Raw genomic sequence first — 6,834 nt, forward strand, 5'->3', positions numbered from 1 at the left:
GACTATACAACCCTCCTTCATTTTTCATTTGTAAACTGGCTTTTTTATACACTTTTTGGTCTACATTGTGAACAACACCAAGAATATTCATAATCCTGGCAAAACTATATTTAAAATAATGTTCATTCCACCAAAAATCTTTTTTCTGCTGGGATAATGAAATGAACATATGTTGAAATATAATGCATTTGTCTCAAAATGTTTCCATCTACTTCAGTACAGTCTGATATATTTTCCTGCAAGGCAAATAGCACATCAGGGAGGAACAGAGTTTCAGAAACTTTTACCTGCAGCAGGTCTGATGAGTCAGTGGAGCAGCAGGAGAGATCGTCTCTTTTTCTCTTGGCGAAAACATGTCAGGTTTTTTTATTGACAGAGAAAGAGACGATTGTTTTTAATCTTCTCACTGCTGCTTGAACTTTAAATAAAACACATATTTTACTGAGAGCAGGAGAGATGTGTAGCTGTCTTGTCATGCTTCCCAATGCATGTCAAGATCTCCCAGCTGGAATGTTAATGATGCTCAGCTTGAGCTGCAGGCCATTAAGCTGCTGCTGCTGCTGTTGCTGCAGCTGCTGCAGCTGTTGCTGCTGCTGCTGTTGCTGTTGCTGCAGCTGCTGCTGCTGTTGCTGTTGCTGCAGCTGCTGTTGCTGTTGCTGCTGCTGCTGTTGCTGCAGCTGCTGTTGCAGCTGCTGTTGCTGCAGCTGCTGTTGCTGCAGCTGCTGTTGCTGTTGCTGTTGCTGCTGTTGCTGCAGCTGCTGCTGTTGCTGCTGTTGCTGCTGCTGTTGCTGTTGCTGCTGCTGTTGCTGCAGCAGCAACAGCAGCAGCTGCTGTTGCTGCAGCTGCTGCTGTTGCTACTCTGCAGGCCAGGCAGTCACTCCTGTAAAAATCCCATTATAGACACACTGAATGTGTGTTGTATTGATATCAGCATGAGACATAAAGCAATGATTTGGCACACTCTCATGAGGATAAGTCAGCATTATTATGAACTCTTCCCATGTAACTCTACAACTTCTTTATTATGTTAGACCAACCCCCCCCCCCCCTCCACACACACATTTAATACTACGACAGGTTGACAGGTTGAGGTCATAGCAGCTGCAGCTCACTCCATCAGCTGCTTATCTCTGCAGTGTTTATTCTTCCAAATCGGTTTGCGTTTACTAATGAATTTATGAGGATTTGATGCCTGAGGCCAGGCATTCCTGCACTCCGCCCCAATCGGAGTCTGTTCCCCAGGAAAACACCTTTACCTGCCTCGGCTCTTTATCTGCATAGTTTGATGAAAACAATCAGAGCCAATAAAAGTTTCTTTTCTTGCTCCCAGCAGAAACACAGCAGGATTAAAGTTGAACCTTTTGTGTCTGTTTCCACACATCATTCTTATTTTAAGCATTTATGCTGTGAGCCTCTAAAGACAGGAGGATTTTTCCTGTCATGTTTACTTTTCTATAACCCAAAGTGACATTTGACCTTTGCAACATGGACTGTGCCCCCATGAAGCTCTTTCTCACAGGGGGATTACTGGTAGGAGTAAAACAGATTCCCATCTTAAAGTGACAAACATAACCCTTGATAGAACTCCATCCATTTCTTCTTCTTTTCAATCGAAGTTTAAAGTGTTACTTACATAGAAAATGTCCAATATGAAAGCCTCTACTAATTCGATTCAAAGTTTTGTCTTTTTTCTGGACAAGAACAAACATGAACCTCTGCTGCAAATAACCAACAATGAGCAAAGGAAGTCAGTGAAGCAGTGGGAGGAATTTTGTGACTCCAGCAACGACTGAGGTTAGGGCTTAGTGAAAGTACTGTGGTGGTAAAAGTATTTACACTCATGTAAAAGTCCTACATATAAAACAATGCAACCAAACGCTTCCTTGGTCTCCATGATGACATGACCTGGACAGCAGCAGGTAGAGTGGGATCACATTCCTCATAGTGAATTTTATGAAGGGGTATCGGCGTAATGGGGCACAGTAGGAATACAAACCACACTTTTCAGATTTTTCTTTGCTCCAAATGTAGTAAGCCATGTCTTAAATTCCACTCAACAATTATGATGATACATTGACAAAGCATTGAAAAGTTCTAGAGGTAATAATATTTTGAAAGTAACTGTATATCCATCGACTTTCTGCATTCATATTATCCACATCCAGAATCTGAAGATAGAAGATAATCATATAAAATACATTCATTAATAAGTAAATCATGAAAAATAATGAAATCATCCTTCACTGTAGATCTAGAGAGCACAGAGCTGTTTGCATCTTCCATCTTTCTTTGCTTTTCAGCAGTAATTTGGTTCAACTTTAGTGCAAACAAAGTCGTTCTGTCAAGTTGTGACCAAAGTTGCTCCATGTTACCCATCAGGTTCCTGGATGCGTCCAGTTAAATTTAGCTTCCTGCTGGTATTTTGAACAGATGGTGGAATTTTTGTGTCCTTTAAAAGGAAAAGAATCAGAGTTCCTAAAGTCCCATCCTGGGGCATGAAAGCAGGATCAGTGTAAACAGTCTGGCTTTTGTTTCCAAGGTTTCCTTCCCCATTGAAATGACGTCAAATTAATGTGAGTCGGGAGCTGATAGGCTGGCAGTAGCACATTGATACTGACACTGATACTTTGCAAACTCTACAACTCAAAAGTCTGCGTGTGTGTGTGTGTGTGTGTGTGTGTGTGTGTGTGTGTGTGTGTGTGTGTGTGTGTGTGTGTGTGTGTGTGTGTGTGTGTGTTGGGGGAATTCCCACCAGAGTGATCTGAGGTGTGTATACAGATCATCTCTGACCACAAGCTGTTCCATCATCAGCCGGCTGTGTCTCTGAGGGCTCATTATTCTGGCAGGTGCCTCATTGTTCTGCCTTTTTCTCAGGCCTTTTCATGAGCATTCCAGAAACACAGCAGCAAAAACCGCTGCAGGGTGGGAGGAGTAGGGCTGTTAGCTGGAGTCACAGTGAAGAAGGAATTCAGTCAAAGTCCCTCCAGGTAGAAAATGTTCTTGCCAGTTACTGGCATTTAAGAACGATGCAGTGAGAACTGTACAAAACAGAAAAACATTTTTTCAGAAAGAACACACAACTATTACACAGCAAAACATTTACAATAAAGTGGCTTGACGTCTAGAAACAGACGGATTACGTCACCTTTAAAAACACGTGGCTAACAAATTCTTCCAACATCTATTTCCACACAAAACTAAAATACAAAAATCCGCTTCAACCTCGAAGGGTTAAGAAAGAGCCTTGCGTAGCGTCTTCTTCCAACAGCTAGGAAAATAAAGCAAAACTAATGAAACTACCAATTAAACATTGGTTACATTTGTACAACCTTTAATAAACATCAAATATTTTACGTCACTTTAACTAATCTGCACCAACTTGAAACCATGAATTAACCCAAACTGTATCATGATGGCAGCCACATTAATGTTGCTTAGCAATGCTCTAAAAATGATGAGTTTTCATGTCATTTATGCAGAAACCTTTCTCAGCCTCAAATAGACGTTTTCTGTGCAGGTCTAATGGATTTTATCTGCTTATGGGGTGTTGATGACTTTGCACAATAACAGGCTCTGGTTGGTCCGTCTCTCTGTGACATCATGTCCTGTCAGGCTGGGATCATTGGACAAAAGGAGCTGTCGGTCTTTCAAGTCCATCTCAAGGCTTTTGCACTTTTTACTGTAACATGCATTTTGCAGCAGTGTTGAATATGAGTATAATTTACGAAATTGCAACATTAATCAGTTAAGCAGCAGATCTTCCTACAGCACTGAAATGAAGATGACCAGATTGTGATGCATTGTCTTCAATGTAATTATTGTCACAAAATATTATTCATTTTTCTGGGATTCTAATAGCTGTTTGTATTTTAAAGCATGGAAAAAAGGATTTCCATCCGCAGGGAAAACATTTAACACTTGTCCATGTTCGGTCTTTTAAAAGGTCAGAATTTGCATTTCTAATAATAAATCACTCACAAAAGCAAAATGGCTCCAGAAACATTCATTTATAGCAATTGTTTGCTCAAGAATTGTGAAACATTAACGTTCACATTTAGGGGAGAGATGAAACTACAGATGAAATGCTGAAGGATCTGAAGTTTAAACAGCCAACATTCGTCTCACACGTTGCCAGTGCCAGCAGAAAAGCAAGCTATCTGGCACATTTCTTTATCATAAGCATATTTATTTCTGACATAGTATCAGGCTGTGAGTGCAGGGCCTTCACTCGCCATAGACTCATGTCTGGAAATGACCCAGATCAAAATGAATCTTTGGCACAGGATCAGGGTTGAGTGCGCCACACACAGTCTCTGATCGGCTCTAAATTCTCCGATGTTATCAGCAGTTACCCACCCTCTAAAGTCTTTTCTTTTTTCTCATCTCAGATTACAGCCATGAATAGAGTCCCCGGCTGGCGCTGTACCTTTTTCCATGCAGAGAGTACACAAACAAAGGCATCTGTTGTACTCGGCTGTCATTGTGTGTAATTTAATGTCTCATCAGTACTTTTATTGTTCACTCCTTCAGGTGCATTCTTTTATAATCCTTGCAGCCTTGCCAAGAAGCCACACAAGTTACTGTCAAAGAAGAAAATGATTATTGTCTGTGATGACTTCAGGCAAGCACTTTAACTACACCAAAACAAAAACATGCAAAATTATTTCACTCATCTGGGAAATCTTTCAACTTTATATCAAAAACATCTGGCTAACATGAGCAGGCATGACTTCTAACAATATACAATCTTCAAGAAAGAAATTGTAATTGAAATTTTGGTAAGTGTTTCCACCCAGCCAGGCTTCCTAAAATAGGAAGCGTCTCTGCGTGGGCGTGTTTTCTAGATGCCACCAAAGCAGTCAGATGTAATTCTCCGTCAGATTCCAGTTGCCTTACCTCATTCTCGTCTGACTCAAACGCCTCAGTTATCTCGTTTGCTTCTCTTGACCACATACATATCAGCTGATGTAAGGCGGAGCGGCTGAGCAGCCAGTTGGGCCCGATAAGAACGGATCTGGTGTGTGAAGTGGATCTCAGACAGAAGCTAAATTTAAAGGGTGAAATTGTTCACAAATACTTTTGGTCATGCTGGCTGGTTCAACACGAGTTCTCATCTATATTTCCTGAGAAAGACGGTAAAAGAGTATTTGCTCAGGCTTTAAAGTCTGTGGTAGTTGAACCACTTCTCAAGACACATCATCTGGACTCATCGATTTTAAGCAATCATCGACCAATAACAAATGTACATTTTCTGGCTAAAATATGAGAACAATTGTTGAACAGGTAAATGGCTTTCTGATGCTCATCAGTCTGGCTTCCATCAACATCACAGCATTGAAACTGCTGCTGCTGTCGAAGGATCCAATGACCTCCTTCTGAACGCTGATCGTAATAATGTCAGTATCAGTTTTACTTGACTTGAGTGCTGAATTTGATACATTTGATGATGATATTTCATGATCCCGATTAGAAAATTGGGTTGGTATTTCCAGCATAGCGTTCAGCTAGCTTAAATCTCATCTGTCCAACAGAACCTTTTGTGTCTGTAGGCAACTTTAAATCCAGGCTGAATGAAATGACCTATGGATTTCACCAAGGTTCCATCCTGGCCACTCTATTCAATGTCTATATGCTTCCATTAATTCAAATTATATGAAATAATAAGATTGAATATCACAAGTATGCCGATGACACACAGCTGCACTTTAGTCTTTCACCAGGAGATTACAATCAGGTTCAAATAATCACTAAATGTATTGAGCAGATTAATGTCTGAATGAATCATAACTTTCTCCAATTAAATAAAAACAAAACTGAAATATTAGTGTTTGGACCAAAAGAGCACAGATTAAAATAATCACCCACCTTTAAGTCTGTTGGATTAAAAGCCAAGAATCTGAGGGTGATCATGGATCCTGATCCGAACTTTCATAACCACATCAAATCATCATATTACCATCTGAAAGATATTGCTAAATTAGACGACTCATGTCCCCCCAAGACTGAAAAATTACTTTATGCTTTTTTTTAACAGATTTGATTATTGCAATGCTATTTTTACTGGATTATCAAAAAATCTGAGACAGTTGCAGCCTGTCCAGAATGCTGCTGCGAGAAGCCTGACTAAAACACATCAGCATATCAGACCAGTTCTGATCCCTGCACTGCACATTTAACATATTCAATTTTTAATCTGCTTGATTTTTTTTTATCATCATGTATGTTGTTAATTTTTGTTGTACAAGCACTTTGAATTGTCTGACTGGAAGATGTTGTCTTGCCAGTTCCCACATTTCTACATGTGGCTCAGTGGTAAAGCAGAAGCACCACAGATTGAAGTGTTCTGGTTCAATTCCCGGCCCAGGACCTTTTCCTGCATCTTTCCTGTTTCTCTCTGCTTTTTCTCCTGTCCAAAAATTCTGCTACAAAAAACTTACAAAATGTTACAAAAGAAAATTTTGAAATATTATGAAATGTTTTTTTTTCTGATTTCTTTGGCATCTTTCACTTTGAGTTAAATAAGTTCTGCTCAGTCCATCATCTGAACATGGAGAGAGGATGAGCCAAAGCCAAGATAACCTAGGAGGAGCTACACACACTACAGCTCAGGTGGGAGTATCCAAAGTCAAGCTAACTGTTACTGTTAACCCTAAATTCAAAGGAAAAGTTGCTAAAGCCAGATGAAGTCTGTGGGACAAGAATCTGCTTTCTGGAAGAAAACTAGTAATTACTGTGTGTAATTTAATGAGGCATTAAATTACACACAATAACGAGGTGGCAGTGCAGCATTTAACTCATCATGCCGTGAAGCAGACCTCCTCAGTGTTCACTGTG

This window comes from Poeciliopsis prolifica, unplaced genomic scaffold (genome assembly GCF_027474105.1).
Source record: "Poeciliopsis prolifica strain line A6 unplaced genomic scaffold, Auburn_PproV2 SCAFFOLD036, whole genome shotgun sequence".
Taxonomy (NCBI): domain Eukaryota; kingdom Metazoa; phylum Chordata; class Actinopteri; order Cyprinodontiformes; family Poeciliidae; genus Poeciliopsis; species Poeciliopsis prolifica.